Consider the following 22,060-nt stretch of genomic DNA (forward strand, 5'->3'; position numbering starts at 1 on the left):
CCCAAATTTCTGACCTACAAAATTGTAATCTGTAATAAAATGGCTAACCACTAATTTGGGGGTGGGTTTGTTATGTAGAAATAGATAATTGGAACATATCCAACTTTTTCCAACATTTTTGTCTCAAATGTACTGATTCTCTCAGTTATAACTAAAATGTTCTTTATTTTCCCTTCTTAAAATGCTGAGAGGGGCTTCCCAGGTGGCATTAGTGGTAAAGAACCCACTTGCCAATGCAGGAGACCTAAGAGATGTGGTTTCCATCCCTGGGTCGGTAAGATCCTCTGGAGGAGGGCATGGCAACCTACTCCAGTATTCTTGCCTGGAGAACCCCATGGACAGGAGCCTGGCAGGCTACAGTCCATAGGGTTGCAAAGAATTGGACACGACTGAAGCACCTTAGCATGCAAAATACTGAGATTCAGAAACTCTAGAAATCTTAGGCTCATTTCCTGTTCACCTGTAGTTTGGAGTAACTGAGTCTAAAAGTCAACATTTGATAGGTTTTGTTTGCGTGTTGTCACATTTTCTCTCTGCTTTCTTTGCCAGAAGAATTATTTCCCACAATAGTATATATAATTCTTTAAGTAGTGTAAAGGAGGTTTAAGGCACCTCTTCTTTAGAAATATACAATTAGTCACAGAAAGGCATTATCATTTCTAATTTGTATTAAAGTGTTATTTATGAATCAATATGGTAGTTAAGATAAAGTGTCTAAAATGTAGACCATAAAATAAAATTTTGTCAATAGGATTACTCAAATGCAGTGACCAAGATGTCAGAAATAAATTACTATCAAGGGTACCTATGGAGATAGAATTCATCTTTTACATTAAAATAAATATTTATGTAGGGGTGCTGTTGTGATGGTTAATTTTATGCGTCAGTTTCACTGGGCTAAAGATGCTGAGATAGCTGGTAAATCATTAATTCTGGGTGTGTCTGTGACGGTCTTTCTGGAAAAACTTACCATTTGAATTGGTAGACTGACTAATGAAGATTGCCTGGACCAATATGGGTGGGTATCACCCAGTCCATTGAGAGTCTGCATAGAACAAAATGGTGAAAGAAAGACCCACTCACTGAATCTGCTTGAGCATGCATCCTTTCTTTCCTTCAAACCTGTTCTCAGGCCTTCAGATTTGAGTCTTGGACTAGAAAAACACCACTGACTCTCCTGGACCTCCAGCTTGCAGAGGGACCACTCAGCCTCAAAAATCAAGTGAGTCAATCCCTCATAGTAAATCTCTTCCTGTATACATATATATCCTATTGTTTCTGTTTCACCATAGAAACCTGTAGCTGCCAAAATCCTGTTAATTACCTGTTAGTTTTGAAATGGTCTCAGTGAAAATGTTTGCTAGAATCTTCAAATTTCTTCATCAAATAGGAGGAAAGGCTTTTTGGGAAGTTAATTTTTATTTGTTTTTGCCTTATATTCACCAAAATAAAAACATGAAGCAATTTGGGGAAGGAGCAACCCTTCCAAATTTGAATTGAATGAGAAAGCAAGCAAAATAAGAAAGAGAAACAGAGATTAAAAATGGATTTGCAAACCTGGATCCTTAACTTGACATCTTAAAAATGTAAACCACACCTGGTTATTAATGGAAATTTAAACTTGTGTAATCTTACCTCCCACACACAATATGAAATGGAAAACACAAGATGCCAAATCATAAAACTAAATAGATTTTTCTTCCTTGGTAACAGGAAACAGACAAATAGCAATTTGTAAGCAAACACTTCTTTTCCCAGATTAATCATTCTTAATTTGGGGAGGTGCAGGGGATGGTAATGAACGTCTTTTGAGAACCTGATTTTTAAAAAGTTGTGGGATGCCTTCCAGAATACTGCATATGCACATGATGGATTGTACATAATTTCAGGAGGTTCATGGACCTCCGTGTATTCTGTGGCTATCACATTAGGAAATTCTGACGAAGAGATCCTCAAGCCAAATAATTTTGGATAAATCCAGGGGAAACTATCCTTGAATGTGACTTCTAGAACTTGAAACCTCCATTAACTGCCATTGACAATTTAAGGGATTAAAAATAATGAATATTTTTCACCTTTTTGTTGATTACTTGCCATATTTTATTAACTGTTGTGATTACTTTTCTGGAAAAAGGTAGGATTTAAACTCTAAATAATGCACGTTTTTAGTTAACTTCTTGTTAAAGAGCAAATCGTAGGTTGTATCTTTTCCTTACTTGTTTTTTAACCTAATTTCTTCCCATTTTTTTTCTCTTTATTCATGTCTTATGATTGTCAGTATACTTTCAGCTGGAAACTTGAGTTCATTCAAAAATAACGTAAGACTTTGCTATTTCTGCCACTGTCCCAGTGCAATTTGGTTTCTTCACACTTTGTTACCACTGTTTTGTGGTTGTCTACAATGCCAGAGTGGTGCTTGATACTTTGAATCATTCAAATCAGACATCCAAGTCCACATTTTACTATATTTGTACTTGCAGTATCTCATTTTGTTGTAGTAATTCATACCTTGAAGTTATCCTTTTTATCTGACACTGTGCAGATGTTATGCTGCAGAATATATTTAAGTCAGGCTGGATCATTGTAATCAATCCTGTACATACATCTTTTTTGTTCTTAAATTGGTCTTTATGAAGAGATTCCAAAAGAAAATAAATTATTGCTTTCCTTTAGCCATTTCAAATTAAAGAAACATTAAACATAATTCAGGAGACTTCTTACTGCCAGATCTTAGTCAAAACATAGTTCTAGGAATAGATTACATGTTAATATTTTACATTTTTATGCACTGTATATTGCCTGTGGACTGTTCCTACTTAGGTATTTGACAGTATTATAAATGCCTTTTGTTACACATGTCTGTATTCTTGAAAGTAGAAGTGTTATTGAACCAAAAACATGACTTCAAAAAATAGTCATGGATTATAAACTTATAATCAGCTATATTGAGAAAGATGAACTCTTCATAAGAAAGTAGTAAAAATTAACAATGTCATTGTGAAACTAAAGACACCTGGGTTTAAATATATGTTATATAAGTACCCGTACTAGAAAACAGTAGTCATGCTAGAGGGTTTCTATGGATTAAATTTGAAATAATTCATGCTTAGGGTAGGACTTGGCCAATAGTTAATGTCAAGTAAATATTATTTTTAGAGCGGAATTCATCTTACCCAATGGCTTAGCTTTTCAATAATCAAATTATGTGAAAGACCATTTTAAATTAAAATTATCCTTATAAATTCTATACGAGCACTAAGTCGCTTTAGTTGTGTCCGACTCTGTGCGACCCTGTGGACAGCAGCCCACCAGCCTCTGCCATCCACAGGATTCTCTAGCAAGAATACTGGAGTGGGTTGCCAGTTCCTTCTCCATAATGGTATATTAGTAAGTAAAAGTAAAAAGTCCCTCAATCATGCCCAACTCTTTGCGACCCCACGGACTGTAGCCTATCAGGCTCCTCAGTCCATGGAATTTTCCAGGCAAGAGCACTGGAGTGGGTTGCCATTTCCTTCTCCATATAAATTATATAAGTCAGTCATAAATTATAATGTATATAGATTTGTATATATTACATAACTTCCATTACTTTATTTAATTAGTCATTATGAACCACCACCCTGTACCAAAGAACTATAAGAGGTGCTAGGAAATATAAGAATGAACAAGACTGATGTGATTCTTGTATTTCCTCAGATAGCTTAAATTCTGTCAGTGAGATAATTAACTGTAAATTGCAAAATAGTACCATATATGCTGTGATAGTGAAAGTACAGTATATGGTACAAAAGAGGCTCTTGCGATTTGTTGGAGATAACTAGGGGAGAGGTGATGGCAGAGTCCTGAATGGTGGCTACAAAAAGTGAGTACAAATATACCCGTGAAGGAGGTAAAGTGGTGACAAGGAGGGAAAAGGCTAAAGTCCTTTACAGGTCGTTGTACTTAATCCTCAGGGCAGGGGAAAAGATCAGAAGTTTTAAACAGTTAAGAAAATGACTCTGGTGTTTATAAACATTGAATTGGAGTGCACCAAAAATGAAGCCCTAGTTCTGTAAAAATAATGACAGCTAATAAATATAGAGGAACGATAAAACTGTCAAACCACTACTTTGGTGGTGGTGGTGGTTTAGTCACTCAAATCCCATGGACTGTAGCCTGCCAGGCTCGTCTGTCCATGGGATTCTCCAGGCAAGAATACTGGAGTGGGTTGCCAATTCCTTCTCCAGGGTATCTTCCCTATACCCAGGAATCAAACGTGGGTCTCCTGCATTGCAGGCGGATTCTTTACCAACTGAGCTATGAGGGAAGCCCAAATCACTACTTTGCAGCCTTAAAATAATAATGTAAGCAAGAATCATTAATGGATGGTGGTAACAGTTAATGGTTGAAAGGATGGCAAAGAATAGGACAGTCACAGGGTATTCAAGTTTTCATTCCACAGGTGATTTGCTAATTACAAAGCAAAATATGTATTCTTACAATGCAGAGATCTGGTGAACTTGCTATTATGTGCCTCTTGCTGCTGCTGCTGCTAAGTCACTTCAGTCGTGTCCGACTCTGTGTGACCCCATGGACAGCAGCCCACCAGGCTCCCCCATCCCTGGGATTCTCCAGGCAAGGATACTGGAGTGGGTTGCCATTTCCTTCTCCAATGCATGAAAGTGAAAAGTGAAAGTGAAGTTGCTCAGTTGTGTCCGACTCTTAGCGACCCCATGGACTGCAGCCCACCAGACTTCTCCATCCATGGAATTTTCCAGGCAAGAGTACTGGAGTGGGGTACCATTGCCTTCTCCGATGTGCCTCTTGACATAATGCAAAAGGAAGTTGTCATGGGCTGAATTGCATCTTTCCGAAATTCATAGGTTGACATCATAAATCCAGGTGATTCTGTATTTGGAGATAGGGACTTATAAAGAAGTAGTTAAAATGAAGTCATGTGGGTGGATCCCTAGACCAGGTAGCAATAGTAGAGATGGAGAAAACAGGATGAATTTTGAAACAAAATTATAAAATAGAATTGGCAGGATTTACTGGTAGTTTGAGATGTGTTGGCAGGGTGGGGGAGGGTGGAGAGGAGAATTCTGGAATAAACAATGATGTAGAAGTTGGTCCCCCTGAAAGAGGGAAAAAAGGAAGAGGAGGAAGAACTCATTTGGGGGAAATGATGACATCAACTTTGGAGAGTGACAACCATCAATCAGGTAGACTTGATTGAAAGGCTGCTCATTTTTCCCTAGAGGACATTTTAATGTAGTTTTTTTTTTTTTTTTTAATGTAGTTTTTTAAATAATTCCTGATTCCAAATCAAGAACTAGGTGAGGTACTTACATATACATTACACATAGCAATTGTCACATAGTCCAATTAAATAATTATTTGGTATATTTTTTTCTCTGAGCCTTAGTTCCTTACTGTAAAACAGGGATAATATTTAGTCATGTTATAATGAACTTGAGGAAAACAGAAATTGTGCAGTATCCCAGGTGCATACTATAATAGCCATGTATATAATAAATATTTAATTAATATATGTTGAATTGAATACATCTCTGAAATTTCCCACTTTTCATTCCACCAGTAGACAAGCCTGTGCTATTACCAGTTACAATAACGTTATTGATTTTTTTCATGCTGTAAAGTAAGACTTGTGGATAAAAATGGTAGAACATACTATGTTTATAAAAGACAAATCAATTCATTTATCTTGACTATATTCATGAAGATGTTATTTTTACATGTTGGAAATGAAGAAATTGACTGGGAAAGATTAAGTGTCAGTGACTTAGACATCTTTGCTGGTAGGAGACAGAACTAAAACTGGAAAACAAACAGGGGCTGTTTTCTACTACCCCACAGGTGCTGTAGAAAATGCTGTTAAAAATCTGAGCAAAGAAAAATGAAACTGTGAATCTTACATGATCCTAGACATTGCCCCAGGTGATGTAGAATGACACTCTACACAGGTTTAATGTTTCGCTTTTAATTTTAGGCTTGTGCCTTTTCTGAACAGAAACTGAAATTCATGAAAGGTGAGACAAGTGCTGTGTATATACCCTTGCATAGACACACACCCTCTTCAGTGGTGATTGGAAGTAATAAGCATTCAAATTTATGTTCTAGGACACATTTAAACTGAAGTCTTTATAGAGGGAAAGATAGGTTAGTAATCCATCAGAGCTGTAACTTAAAATCAGTTTAATTTGTTGTTAGATTACCATCATTTTAAGGTATTTAATGATAACTCTTTAGCTAGATATCCCAATTAATCTTAAAACACATATAAAAAGATCAGAAATCTAATGTGGTAAAATACAGTATAGACCAAATATTTCATGTTTTACAAGTTCAGAGTTTGACTCCATTTGAAATTTGTATAGCACACCTAGTCTCTCCTCTTTATTTATAAGTTACCTCTGAGATGGATTGGAAAAGCACTTTTCAGTTAGTATACTGGAAAGCATTACTTCATTTTTATGAGTTATAGATGACTTGCACTATATTAGAATCAGTGTCAAAGTTGTTTCTTAATGACAGAATCAACCAGTCACTTTTCTATGTAGGCAGATTAGATTAAAAAACTTAAGGAATTCCTAGAAGTACCTTTGTTCATTGGCTTACTGAAAATGCCCACTGTTCAAATTTTATTTGTGCTAATCATTGCCGTGGTTTAAGATGATCCTTTAAAAAAGTAAGCACGCCATGAAAGGAAATTAAGTCTCAGGTAAATGTCTCCTGTTTGTCATTCATTCATTTTCACCCCCTTATTCCTGTGTGTGTGTGTGTTTTTAAACGCATGTTTATTGAGGTATAAATTGCATCCAGTAAAATTTACCCCTTTTAGGTGTATTGTTTGATGAGTTTTGACAAGTATATGTGGTCCTATAACCAGCACCAAAACTTAGATATACATTTTCATCAACCTGCAAAATTTCCTTCTTGTCTTTCTGTCATCAGACTTCACCCTCCTTCTCCAGTCCTTGCCAGCTGCTGACTTGATTTCTGCCTCAATAGTTTTAGGTTTTATAGGCTAGATGGTAATTGAATTGGGTCCTAAAAGGATGAGTTTGAATAGGGCAAACAAAGAAAATGGAATGAGACTTTATGACTGAAAACAATATTTGCAGATATGCAGTAAATTATGAATGTTTCTGTGTCTTCCGCAAAGTGGTGAAGATAAGTGTGGTTGAAAAAGATCTGGTCAAGGTATGTGTAAGGGTCAGCATTCTAATTGTCGTGCATTTGTACCCCAACTTTACACATAACATTTCTTGGATGCCTAAATTAATGAAATAATCTATCATAAACACTTTGTCAGTGATTATTTCTGCCATATATTGTTGCAGTTTAAATTTGACTTTACATTGCTTAATAAAAGACTTGAGGTTGAATAATCAGCAAACCAGTTAGGAGGTTAATTGAATTTGAGATATTTGAATGCGAGAGACAGTTTTTTTTGTTGGAGAACTTTCCTTGCTTCTGTAAAAATCATCCCTAAAGACCACTTTTGTGTAACAACCAATTCATTCCTTCCTGTCCACCTCCCCCACACACACTTATTTCCTGTTTCAAAAGCTAGGAAAGCTGCTTTTGTTGTAAGAAGCAGAAAAACTAACATGGCTTCAATCGTGAGTCCTTTTATTATTTTCCTTACAAGACACTACTGGCTGTTGATCTCAGAAGTGGTCAAAATTTCATCAAGTACCCAGATTTCCTTTTTCTCCAACATTCCTAGCATTTCATCCACATATTATCATCTTATGGTTGTTTGTCAGAGGGCTGCACAATACTAAACACAAGAAGAGAAGTGCAATAAGCTCTTTTTTTCATGTATCTCCTTATTAGAAAGCCAGTGAGAAGACTGCCCCTATCAGTTCATTGAACAGAACTGGGTCACATGTCTACCTTTAGATAAAAGGGAAGCCTGGAAAATGAGAACTTGGTTGTCCTAGCTTTGTAGTAGAAATTGACAAAAAATGGGGGAAGGGCAGAGAGGAATATTTTACACACTTATGTTGCTCTCCATTGCTCCAGGAAAAGGTACAGCATCTTTAACAATGGCTCCTCAGGTTCTGTGTTCTGCCCCTTGACCTTTGAGTTCCTCTTTAGTTATCTTTAGCCATGACCCTCCTATCCTCACTGTAGTCGTCCTGGACTTTAAGTTCCTCCTGTGGTCCACTGGAGAAGGGAATGGCAAACCACTTCAGTATTCTTGCCTCGAGAACCCTGTGAACAGTAGGACAAGGTAAAATGATAGGATACTGAAAGATGAACTCCCCAGGTCAGTAGGAGCCCAATATGCTACTGGAGATGAGTGCAGAAATAACCACAGAAAGAATGAAGGGATGGAGCCAAAGCAAAAACAATACCCAGTTGTGGATGTGACTGGTGACAGAAACAAAGGCCGATGCTGTAAAGAGCAATATTGCATAGGGACCTGGAAAGTTAGGTCCATGAATCAAGGCAAATTGGAAGTGGTCAAACAGGAGATGGCAAGAGTGGACATCAACATTCTAGGAATCAGCGAACTAAAATGGACTGGAATGGGTGAATTTAACTCAGATGACCATTATATCTACTACTGTGGGCAGGAATCCCTTAGAAGAAATGGAGTAGCCATCATTGTCAACAGAAGAGTCCGAGATGCAGTACTTGGATGCAATCTCAAAAAGGATAGAATGATATGTTTGTTTCCAAGGCAAACCATTCAATATCACGGTAATCCAAGCCTATGTCCCAACCAGTAATGCTGAAGAAGCTGAAGTTGGACGGTTCTATGAAGACCTACAATACCTTTTAGAACTAACACCCAAAAAGGATGACCTTTTCATTATAGGGGCCTGGAATGCAAAAGTAGGCAGTCAAGAAACACCTGGCGTAACAGGCAAATTTGGCCTTGGAGTACGGAATGAACCAGGGCAAAGGCTAATAGAGTTTTGCCAAGAGAATGCACTGGTCATAGCAAACACCCTCTTTCAACAACACAAGAGAAGACTCTACACGTCGACATCACCAGATGGTCAACACTGAAATCAGATTGATTATATTCTTTGCAGCCAAAGATGGAGTAGCTCTATATGGTCAGCAAAAATAAGACCGGGAGCTGACTGTGGCTCAGGTTATGAACGCCTTATTGCCAAATTCAGACTTAATTGAAGAAAGTAGGGAAAACCACTAGACCATTCAGGTATGACCTAAATCAAATCCCTTATGATTATACAGTGGAAGTGAGAAATAGATTTAAGGGACCAGATCTGATAGACAGTGTGCCTGATGAACTATGGATGGAGGTTCATGACTTTGTACAGGAGACAGGGATTAAGACCATCCCCATGGAAAAGAAATGCAAAAAACCAAAATGGTTGTCTGTGGAGGCCTTACAAATAGCTGTGAAAAGAAGGGAAGCGAAAAGCAAAGGAGAATGGGAAAGATATTCCTGTTTGAATCCAGAGTTCCAAAGAAGAGTAAGGAGTGATAAGAAAGCCTTCCTCAGCAATCAATGCAAAGAAATAGAGGAAAACAATAGAATGGGAAAGACTAGAGATCTCTTCAAGAAGATTACAGATACCAAGGGAACATTTCATGCAAAGATGGGTTTGATAAAGGACAGAAATGGTATGGACCTAACAGAAGCAGAATATATTAAGAAGAGGTGGCAAGAATACACAGAAGAACTGTACAAAAAAGATCTTCATGATCAAGATAATCACGATGTGATCACTCACCTAGAGCCAGATATCCTGGAATGTGAAGTCAAGCAGGCCTTAGAAAGCATCACTATGAACAAAGCTAGTAGAGGGGATGGAATTCCTGTTGAGCTATTTCAAATCCTGAAAGATGATGCTGTGAAAGTGCTGCACTCAATATGCCAGCAAATTTGGAAAACTCAGCAGTGGCCACAGGACTGGAAAAGGTCCGTTTTCATTCCAATCCCAAAGAAAGGCAATGCCAAAGAATGCTCAAACTACCACACAATTGCACTCATCTCACATGCTAGTAAAGCAATGCTCAAAATTCTCCAAGCCAGGCTTCAGCATACATGTATTGTAAACTTCCAGATGTTCAAGCTGGTTTTAGAAAAGGCAGAGGAACCAGAGATCAAATTGCCAACATCCACTGCATCATTGAAAAAGCAAGAGAGTTCCAGAAAAACATCTATTTCTGCTTTATTGACTATGCCAAAGCCTTTGATTGTGTGGATCACAATAAACTGTGGAAAATTCTGAAAGAGATGGAAATACCAGACCACCTGACCTGCCTCTTGAGAAACCTGTATGCAGGCCAGGGAGCAACAGTTAGAACTGGACATGGAACAACAGACTGGTTCCAAATAGGAAAAGGAATATGTTAAGGCTGTATATTGTCACCCTGCTTATTTAACTTATATGCAGAGTATATCATAAGAGACGCTCGGCTGGAAGAAGCACAAGCTGGAATCAAGATTGCCGGGTGAAATAGCAATAACCTCAGATATGCAGATGACATCACCCTTATGGCAGAAAGTGAAGAGGAACTAAAAATCCTCTTGATGAAAGTGAAAGAGGAGAATGAAGAAGTTGGCTTAAAGCTCAACATTCAGAAAACTAAGATCATGGCATCTGGTCCCATCACTTCATGGCAAATAGATGGGGAAACAGTGGAAACAGTGTCAGACTTTATTTTGGGGGCTCCAAAATCACTGCAGATGGTGATTGCAGCCATGAAATTAAAAGAGGCTTACTCCTTGGAAGGAAAGTTATGACCAACCTAGACAGCATATTAAAAAGCAGAGACCTTACTTTGCCAACAAAGGTCTGACTAGTCAAGGCTATGGTTTTTCCAGTGGTCATGTATGAATGTGAGAGTTGGACTGTGAAGAAAGCTGAACACCGACGAATTGATGCTTTTGAACTGTGGTGTTGGAGAAGACTCTTGAGAGTCCCTTGGACTGCAAGGAGATCCAACCAGTCCATCCTAAAGGAGATCAGTCCTGGGTGTTCATTGGAAGGACTGATGCTGAAGCTGAAACTCCCGTACTTTGGCCACCTCATGTCAAGAGTTGACTCATTGGAAAAGACCCTGATACTGGGAAAGATTGAGGGCAGGAGGAGAAGGGGATGACAGAGGATGAGATGGCTGGATGGCATCACCGACTCGATGGGCATGAGTTTGAGTAAACTCTGGGAGTTGGTGATGGACAGGGAGGCCTGGCGTGCTGTGATTCATGGTCTTGCAAAGAGTCGGATACGACTGAGTGACTGAACTGAACTGTGTACCTTTTCCCCTCCAGTCTTTACACAAATTGTTCTCTTGCCGGAAAAAACTATTCCTTGCATTCTGGTGATGTCTTGACCTACTTTATTTAGCTAACTGACTTTGATGACCTCCCTCAGTCATTGTCAGTAATCTTAAATTATGCAGTTTTTTCCTATCAGATGTCATTATCACACTTTAGTATTATTGCTTATATAATTTTCTGTCCCTGCTCATAAATTCTAAGCTTCATGTCAGAGCCTATTGAAACATTCTTCAAAATGGATGCTGTGTAAACATTTTGGGAACAAAGGAATGAAGGACTTGAACTCAGGCTGAAACTCACCAAGTTTAACTGGGTTAAATGAGAAATAATTTTTAAAATATGTAAATGTACTCTTAACAACTTGATATACAGATGTCTTTGTCATTTCATGGTTGAGTTTGGGGATTAAATTATAGGGGGAAAATAGGTATCAAAATGTAATTGGTTAAATGTGAATCCTTAGTAAAAATTCTGGGAAAGGTGTACTAAACAGCAGAATCCCAAATCTACTTTTGCCATATTAAACCTACCTAAGTGAACCTATTTAAGTGTACTTATTTATTTGATGAAGGATTTCAAGAGTGAAGGGAAAAATCATTATTCCAGCAGTGATTTGTCATTACAGGTCTGAACTGCCAGAGGCACCAAGCCACCCCACATCTGTATAGCATGAGTCACAAATTAAACAGGTCTTTACTGTGTCTGTTCCAGTTCCTAATCATGAAGTTAACTGTGAACGTGACAACATTTTGAGATAAAAGAACTGATTCTGCAAGGGACATTTTGTTTCATTCATTTCTGAAAATTAGGAAAGTCACAGCTTATAAAAGATATGCTGAAATAACAAATTAGTTCACAATATGTATTCATATCTAAGGAAGCTCTAAATAATATAAAAAAATTTAGCTTCATTTTTAAAGCATTTTATTCCTCAAAATACCTTATATTTCCTGGAAGATAAGGAACAATGAAGAAAGTGGGGAAAACCACTAGACCATTCAGGTATGACCTAAATCAAATCCCTAATGACTATACAGTGGAAGTCAGAAATAGATTTAAGGGACTAAATCTGATAGACAGAGTGCCTGATGAACTATGGACAGAGGTTCATGACATTGTACAGGAGACAGGAATCAAGACCATCCCCATGGAAAAGAAATGCAAAAAAGCAAAATGGCTGTCTGAGGATGCCTTACAAATAGCTGTGAAAAGAAGAGAAGTGAAAAGCAAAGGAGAAAAGGAAAGATATAGCCATTTGAATGCAGAGTTCCAAAGAATAGCAAGGAGAGATTAGAAAGCCTTCCTCAGTGATCAGTGCAAATAGAGGAAAACAATAGAATGGGAAAGACTAGAGATCTCTTCAAGAAGATTACAGATACCAAGGGAACATTTCATGCAAAGATGGGATCAATAAGGACAGAAATGGTATGGACCTAACAGAAGCAGAAGATATTAAGAAGAGGTGCCAAAAGTACACAGAAGAGCTGTACAAAAAAGATCTTCACGACCCAGATAATCACGATGGTGTGATCACTCACCTAGAGCCAGGCATCCTGCAATGGGAAGTCAAGTGGGCCTTAGAAAGCATCACTACGAACAAAGCTAGTAGAGGGGATGGAATTCCAATTGAGCTATTTCAAATCCTGAAAGATGATGCTGTGAAAATGCTGCACTCAATATGTCAGCAAATTTGGAAAATTCAGCAGTGGCCACAGGACTGGAAAAGGTCAGTTTTCATTCCAATCCCAAAGAAAGGCAATGCCAAAGTATGCTCAGACTACTGCACAATTGCATTCATGTCACATGCTAGTAAAGTAATGCTCAAAATGTTCCAGGCCAGGCTTCAGCAATACGTGAACTGTGAATCCAGATGTTCCAGGTGATTTTAGAAAAGGCAGAGGAACCCGAGATCAAATTGCCAACATCCCCTGGATCATCGAAAAAGCAACAGAGTTCCAGAAATCTATTTCTACTTTATTGAATTCCATGGCTACAGTCCATCGGGTCGCAAGGAGTTGGACATGACTGAGTGACTAACAGTTTCACGTTCACTAACACTATGCTTGGAATATATGAAAGCGAAAGTGAAAGGCCAGAATACTGGAGTGGGTAGCCCTTCCCTTCTCCAGGGGATCTTTCCAACCCAGGGATTGAACCCAGGTCTCCCGCATTGCAGGTGGATTCTTTACCAACTGAGCCACAAGGGAATCCCTGGCATATATGAGCCTTCAATAAAATCCTATCAACTATTAATATGACTTTGTTTCTTATCCGAAAATGAAAACATTAAGTCTAATGATTCCTAGTGCTTGAAAATATTTGTGTTCAATTTCAGGATTTTGTGGCCAATGGACTCTGTTGTGAACTTCTGAGGTTTTGTAAAGTTATTATTTATCTGTTTTTTGCTTAAGAGTTTTTTGTCTTTGTCTTCCTTGTGATTTCTATAAAACAGTATGACGTTAAAGATGTAGGGATTATCAAATTCCTTTTTAAAATACACTGGTTTGTTTAAAACAAACTCAAAATAAAAATTTTAGTGCATTTATTAAGAAAAAAATATGTATGAAATACTAGTTTTTTGTCAGGTCAGTTTCCCTTAAATCTTATCTTTTTGGTCATTGATTCATGATTGTTTTAAGTTTTTCAACAAATACTGGCACAGAGCCTCCTTCTAACACATTCCTGTTTGAAATTGACATAGTTACCTTTATTGTCCTGGAAACATTTATAGCACATATGTTAGGACCTGTCCCCAAAGATTGTTGAACATCATTAAAAGTAAGTGTTCTGCATTGCTGTAAATTGTAAGCTAGACCCAACTCAGTCCCAGATGAGTTTCTACAAGAATAATAACTAAAAAAAAAAAAAAAGTGAAAGAAGGAAATAAAAAAAAGAGAAGTCCTCAGATGTTTAAACCCGCTTAACCATCTATAGTAGAGGGCTTGAAAGAGGCTGATATAATATATGTTGTTTCTATAGCAATCTTACTGTTCCTTTGCTTGCACAACTATTTAGATTCTAGCAAAGGAAAATGTACAATAGTTCTAAATTTTCTAATGTTCTAATAGTTTTCCACTTTTCATCCTTTTCGTCCTCTTCTATTTATTCTACCTGGTACAAATTATACTTTTATGCATTCCAGAAGCCTTGGTAGAAAAACTTCAATAATTTAAATATGTGTACTATTATCCACATAGCAGCTATTATCTTCCAAACATAGTAGGTTAAAACAGCAAATATCTATCCTTTCACATTGTTTCTCAGGATCAGGAATCTGGAAGTGACTTCAACTAGATGATTCTGGCTCAGTGTTTGTCATGAGATAGCAGTCAGGTTTTTATCTGGGGCTGCAGTCATTGCAAGACTCAAGTAGGACTGGAGAATCCACTTCCAAACTCCCTGATGTGGTTATTTGGGGGCTTCAAGAGCATCAGAGCAAGTAATCTACAGAGAGGATGATGAAAGTGATTTTTATAACCTTATATAATTCCTGACATGCCATCACTTCTACTGTATTCCGTTTCTCCCACAGACTAACCTAGTACACTGAGGGTATGAAAAACAGGAGGCAGGGGTCATTGGGGGGGGTCTTCTTTTTTTTTAGTTAATTTATTTTAATTGGAGGCTAATTACTTTACAATATTGTAGTGGTTTTTGCCACACATTGACATGTATCAGCCATGGGTGTACATGTGTTCCCCATCCTGAACCCCCCTCCCAACTCCCTCCCCATTCCATCCCCATTCCATCCCTCAGGGTCATCCCAGTACACCAGCCCTGAGTACCTGTCTCATGCACTGAACCTGGACTGGTGATCTATTTCACATATAATAACATACATGTTTCAATGCTATTCTCTCAAATCATCCCACCCTTGCCTTCTCCCACCGAGTCCAGAAATCTGTTCTTTACATCTGTGTCTCTTTTGCTGTCTCGCATATAGGGTCATCGTTACCATCTTTCTAAATTCCATATATATGCATTAACATATTGTATTGGTGTTTTTCTTTCTGACTTACTTGACACTGTATAATGGGCTCCAGTTTCATCCACCTCATTAGAACTGATTCAAATATATTCTTAACGGCTGAGTAATATACCATTGTGTATATGTATCACAGCTTTCTTAACCACTCGTCTGCTGATGGACGTCTAGGTTGCTTCCATGTCCTGGCTGTTGTAAACAGTGTTGTGATGAACATTGGGGTACACGTGTCTCTTTCAATTCTGGTTTCCTCAGTGTGTATGCCCAGGAGTGGGATTGCTGGGTCATATGGCAGTTCTATTTCCAGTTTTTTAAGGAATCTCCACACTGTTCTCCATAGTGGCTGTACTAGTTGCATTCCCACCAACAGTGTAAGAGGGTTTGCTTTTCTCCACACCCTCTCCAGCATTTATTACTTGTAGAATTTTTGATAGCAGCCATTCTGACTGGCATTGGATAGTACTTCATTGTGGTTTTTGATTTTCATTTCTCTGATAATGAGTGATGTGGAGCATCTTTTCATGTGTTTGTTAGCCATCTGTATGTCTTCTTTGGAGAAATGTCTGTTTAGTTCTTTGGTCCATTTTTTTGATTGGGTCGTTTATTTTTCTGGAATTGAGCTTCAGGGGCTCCTTGTATATTTTTGAGGCTAATTCTTTATCAGTTGCTTCATTTGCTATTATTTTCTCCCATTCTGAAGTCTGTCTTTTCACCTTGCTTATAGTTGTCTTCGTTGTGCAAAAGCTTTTAAGTTTAATTAGGTCCCATTTGTTTATTTTTGTTTTTATTTCCATCACTGTGGGAGGTAGGTCATAGAGGATCCTGCTGTGATTTATGCCGGAGAGTGTTTTGCCTATGTTTTCCTCTAGGAGTTTTATAGTTTCTGGTCTTACATTTAGATCTTTAATCCAGTTTGAGTTTATTTTTGTGTACGGTGTTAAAAGTGTTCTAGTTTCATTCTTTTACAAGTAATTAACCAGTTTTCCCAGCACCACTTGTTAAAGAGATTGTCTTTTCTCCATTGTATATTCTTGCCTCCTTTGTCAGCGATAAGGTGTCCATAGGTGCGTGGATTTATCTCTGGGTTTTCTGTTTTGTTCCATTGATCTATATTTCTGTCTTTGTACCAGTACCATACTGTCTTGCTGACTGTATCTTTGTAATATAGTCTGAAGTCAGGCAGGCTGATTCTTCCAGTTTGGTTCTTCTTTCTCAAGATTGCTTTCACTATTCAAGGTTTTTTGTATTTCCATACAAATTGTGAAATTATGTGTTCTAGTTCTCTGAAAAATACCATTGGCAGCTTGATAGGGATTGCATTGAATCCATAGATTGCTTTGTCTAATATACTCATTTTCACTATATTGATTCTTCTGATCCATGAACGTGGTGTATTTATCCATCTATTTGTGTCCTCTTTGATTTCTTTCATCAGTGTTTTATAGTTTTCTATATATAGGTCTTTTGTTTCTTTAGATAAATTTATTCCTAAGTATTTTATTCTTTTCGTTGCAATGGTGAATGGAATTGTTTCCTTAATTTCTCTTTTTTTTTTTTCTCATTGTTAGTGTATAGGAATGCAAGGGATTTCTCTGTGTTAATTTTATATCCTGCAACTTTACTATATTCATTGATTATCTCTAGTTATTTTCTGGTGGAGTCTTTAGGGTTTTCTATGTAGAGGATCTGGAGAAGGCAATGGCACCCCACTTCAGTACTCTTGCCTGGAAAATCCCATGGACGGAGGAGCCTGGTAGGCTGCAGTCCATGGGGTCGCGAAGAGTCAGACACGACTGAGCGACTTCACTTTCACTTTTCACTTGAATGCTTTAGAGAAGGAAATGGCAACCCACTCCAGTGTTCTTGCCTGGAGAATCCCAGGGATGGGGGAACCTCTTGGGCTGCCATCTATGGGGTCACACAGAGTCGGACATGACTGAAGCGACTTAGCAGCAGCAGCAGCATGTAGAGGATCATGTCATCTGGAAACAGTGAGTTTTACTTCTTTTCCAATATGGATTCCTTTTATTTCTTTTTCTTCTCTGATTGCTGTGGCTAAAACTTCCAAAACTATGTTGAATAGTAGTGGTGAGAGTGGGCACCCTTGTCTTGTTCCTGACTTTATTAGAAATGCTTTCAATTTTTCACCATTGAGAAGAATGTTTGCTGTGGGTTTATCGTATGTGGCTTTTATTATGTTGAGATATGTTCCTTCTGTGCCTGCTTTCTGGAGGGTTTTTTTTTTTATCATAAATGGATGTTGAATTTTGTCAAAGGTTTTCTCTGCATCTATTGAGATAATCATATGGTTTTTATCTTTCAATTTTTTAATGTGGTGTATCACATTGATTGATTTGCAAATATTGATGAATCCTTGCATCCCTGGGATAAAAGCCACTTGGTCATGATGTATGATCTCTTTGATATGTTGTTGGATTCTGTTTGCTAGAATTTTGTTAAGGATTTTTGCATCTATGTTCATCAGTGATATTGGCCTGTAGTTTTCTTTTTTTGTAGCATCTTTGTCTGGTTTTGGCATTAGGGTGATGGTGGTCTCATAGAATGAGTTTGGAAGTTTACCTTCCTCTGCAATTTTCTGGAAGAGTTTGATTAGGATAGGTGTTGGCTCTTCTCTAAATTTTTGGTAGAATTTAGCTGTGAAGCCATCTGGTCCTGGGCTTTTGTTTGTTGGAAGATTTCTGATTACAGTTTCAATTTCTATACTTGTGATGGGTCTGTTAAGATTTTCTATTTCTTCCTGGTTCAGTTTTGGAAAGTTATACTTTTCTAAGAATTTGTCCATTTCTTCCAAGTTGCCATTTTATTGGCATATCGCTGATAGGAGTCTCTTATGATCCTTTGTATTTCTGTGTTGTCTGTTGTGGTTTTTCCGTTTTCATTTCTAATTTTGTTGATTTGATTCTTCTCCCTCTCCCCTTTTTTCTTTTTGAGTCTGGCTAATTGTTTGTCTAGTTTATTTATCTTCTCAAAGAACCAGCTTTTAGCTTTGTTGATTTTTGCTATGGTCTCCTTTGTTTCTTTTGCATTTATTTCTGCCCTAATTTTTGTGATTTCTTTCCTTCTACTAACCCTGGGGTTCTTCATTTCCTCTTTTTATAGTTGCTTTAGGTGTAGAGTTAGGTTATTTATTTGATATTTCTCTTGTTTCTTGTGGTAAGCTTGTATTGCTATGAACCTTCCCCTTAGCACTGCTTTTACTGAATCCCATAGGTTTTGGGTTGTTGTGTTTTCTTTGTAATTTGTTTCTATGCATCTTTTGATTTCTTTTTTGATTTCTTCTGTGATTTGTTGGTTATTCAGAAGTGTGTTGTTTAGCCTCCATATGTTTGTATTTTTAATAATTTTTTCTCCTGTAGTTGACATCTAATCTTATCACATTGTGATCAGAAAAATGCTTGAAATTATTTCAATTTTTTTGAATTTACCAAGGCTAGATTTATAGGCCAGGATGTGATCTATCCTGGAGAAGGTTCCGTGTGCAATTAAGAAAAAGGCTAAGTTCATTGATTTGGGGTGAAATGTCCTATAGATATCAATTATGTCTAACTGGTCCATTGTTTCATTTAAAGTTTGTGTTTCCTTGCTAATTTTCTGTTTAGTTGATCTATCCATAGAAGTTGAGTGGGATATTAAAGTCTCCCACTGTTACTGTGTTACTGTTAATTTCATTGGGGGTCTTTCTGAACCATCAGCTACATATATTGTTGCTGTTGTTCAGTCACTCAGTTGTGTCCAACTCTTTGTGGCCCCATGGACTGCAACATGCCTGGCTTCCCTGTCCTTCATCCTCTCCCAGAGGTTGCTCAAACTCATGTCCATTGAGTCAGTGATGCCATCCAACCATATTGTCCTCTGTTGTCTCCTTCTCCTCCTGCCTTCAATCTTTCCCAGCATCAGGGTCTTTTCAAATGAGTTGACTCTTTGTGTCAAGTGGCCAAAGAATTGGAGTTTCAGCTTCGGTCCTTCCAATGAATATTCAGGACTGATTTCCTTTAGGATTGACTTGTTTGATCTCCTTGCAATCCAAGGGACTCTCAAGAGTCTTCTCCAGTACCACATTCTTCAGTGGTCAGCTGTTTTTTTGTCCAGCTCTCGCACCTGTACATGACTACTGGAAAAACCATAGCTTTGACTAGACGGACCTTTGCAGGCAAAGTAATGTTAGTGTCTCTGGTTTTTAATACGCTGTCTAGGTTTGTCATAACTCTTCTTCCAGGAAGCAAGCGTTTTAATTTCATGGCTACAGTCACCATCCACAGTAATTTTGGAGCCCCAAAAATAAAGTCTGTCACTGTTTCCATTGTTTCACCATCTATTTGCTGTGAAGTGATAGGACTGGATGCCATGATCTTCATTTGTTGAATGTTGAGTTTTAAGCTGGCTGTTTCACTCTCCTCTTTCACCCTCATCAAAAGGCTCTAGTTCCTACCCACTTTATGCCATTAGAGTGGTATCATGTGCATATTTGAGGTTTTTGATATTTCTCTTGGCAGTCTTGATTCCAGCTTGTGCTTTATCCAGTCTGACATTTTGCATGATTTACTCTGCATATAAGTTAAATAAGCAAGGTGACAATATATAGCCTTGATATACTCCTTTCCCAATTTTGAACCAGTCCATTGTTCAATGTCTGGTTCAAATTGTTACATCCTGACCTGCATACATATTTCACTTTGACAGGTAAGGTGGTCTGGTATTCCCTTCTCTTTAAGAATTTTCTGTTCTTAAAATTGTGGTTGTGGTCTACACAGTCAAAGGCTTTAACATAATGAGTCAGCTCTCTCTCTCTCATGCACACACTCTCTCTCTTTCTCTCTCTCTCTCTATATATATTTATTTATTTAATAGTTAAATCTACTCAGCTGACTGTCACATTTGAGTCTAGTGACTTTATACCAAAAAATTTTTGGTGGAATATTTAGGCAATTACTTCTAGCCATTTTTTACCAAGGGACCAGGTTATCTTTTCCCTTGCAGAAAGTTTGTAATACAACTTTGACACACTCATCATTAAATTATTAGAAAAAACTTTATAAAGAAATTAAAAAACTGATATTAAATACTAATAGAACACATTTGATAGGAAAATACCCCATAAACTTTTCTTTGATGAGCCATGAAAACAAATCCTGACCATGGAAAAAAGAAAAAAAGCAAAGATATACAATTCGACATGAAAAGGAGATATTGCTGTAGATCAGGAGGTAGAAAAGTAATTATGAGACCATTACATGAAACTTTATTGCTATAAATTTGAAAAGTTAAAAAAAATGGATTATTTATGGAGATCAATGGTTCTAAAATATAACTCTTCAGTCAACAGCATTAGTATCACTAAGAAACTTGTTAGAAGTAAAATTCTTAAACTCCCTAAATCAGAAACCCTGGGAGTAGCATATTAAAAAACAGAGACATTACTTTGCCAACAAAGGTCCATCTAGTCAAGGCTATGGTTTTTCCAGTAGTCACATATGGATGTGAGAGTTGGACTATAAAGAATGTTGAGCACCAAAGAGTTGATGCTTTTGAACTGTGGTGCTGAAGAAGACTCTTGAGAGTCCCTTGGACTGCAAGGAGATCCAACCAGTCCATCCTAAAGGAAATCAGCCCTGAATATTCATTGGAAGGACTGATGTTGAAACTGAAACTCTAATACTTTGGCCACCTGATGCAAAGAACTGACTCATTTGAAAAGACCTTGATGCTGGGAAAGATTGAAGGCAGGAGGAGAAGGGAACGACAGAGGATGAGATGGTTGGATGGCATCACCGACTCAAAACGGACATGAGTTTGAGTAAATTCTGGGAATTGGTGATGGACAGGGAGGCCTAGCGTACTGCAATCCGTGGGGTTGCAGAGTCGGACACGACAGAGCGACTGAACTGAACTTAACTGAACGGAGAGTAGGACTTCATAATCTCTCTCTCTCTCTCTCTCTGTGTTTATGTTTAAGATTTATCTATTTTTGGGTGCACTGGGTCTTCATTGCTGTGTGCAGGCTTTCTCTAGTTGCAGACAGTGGGTGCTACCCTTCATTCCAGAGCAAGGGTTCGAGAGCATGGGCTTCAGTAGTTGTAGTGCATGTGCTTAGTTGCCACAGCACGTGGGATCTTCCTGGACCAGGGATTGAATCTTTGTGCCCTGCATTGGCAGGCAGATTCTTAACCACTGGAGCACTAGGGAAGCCTCATAATCTGTGCTTTAACAGCATGCTGAAATATAGGAATCACTGAAAAGAACAATAAAGGTGATTGGAAAGGTGATTTAAACTCTAACATTAAAAAAGGCACCTGGACCAAGTGAATTCTCAGCTATGATTTATCTAACCTTTAAAGATTATAGGTATATCAATATTTTATTAACAGATCCTAAGCATTACAATTATATTGTGGAAAAAAAGAATGATATCAGAGAAGGACATGTTTGGGTGGCCACATAAGGATTTTCAGGAGTGCAGGTAAAGTTCTGTTTCTTGACCTGAGTGGTTAGTAGTTATTCGCTTTTTTAGCTGTTTTTAAGCTGGACATATATATGTATGTATGGGTAGGTTGGTAGGTAATTTATGTATTTATTCAACCCATATTTATTTAGTGCCTCTCATGAGGAAGACACTGTTCCAGGCACTTGAGATGCTTCAATAACAAAACAGTGTTCTCTGTCCTCATGGGGCTTACTTCTAGTGGGAAAATATAAAATATAATAAACACAAAAAGAAATTGTATCATATTAGAAGACAATAAGTTTATGGAGAAATAAGATAGAAGAGTTAAAGGGGACAA

General features: G+C 37.8%; 1 long non-coding RNA gene across 1 annotated transcript in view; it reads left to right on the forward strand.

The window, feature by feature from the left end:
- The window catches only part of LOC122673546, a 155,920-nt gene that overhangs the window by 3,499 nt on the left and 130,361 nt on the right, over nt 1–22,060 (forward strand). The window contains exon 3 of the long non-coding RNA XR_006334713.1: nt 1,133–1,222. This is a non-coding gene — a long non-coding RNA (uncharacterized LOC122673546). The remainder of the gene's footprint in view (nt 1–1,132; nt 1,223–22,060) is intronic.

This window comes from Cervus elaphus, chromosome 17 (genome assembly GCF_910594005.1).
Source record: "Cervus elaphus chromosome 17, mCerEla1.1, whole genome shotgun sequence".
NCBI lineage: Eukaryota > Metazoa > Chordata > Mammalia > Artiodactyla > Cervidae > Cervus > Cervus elaphus.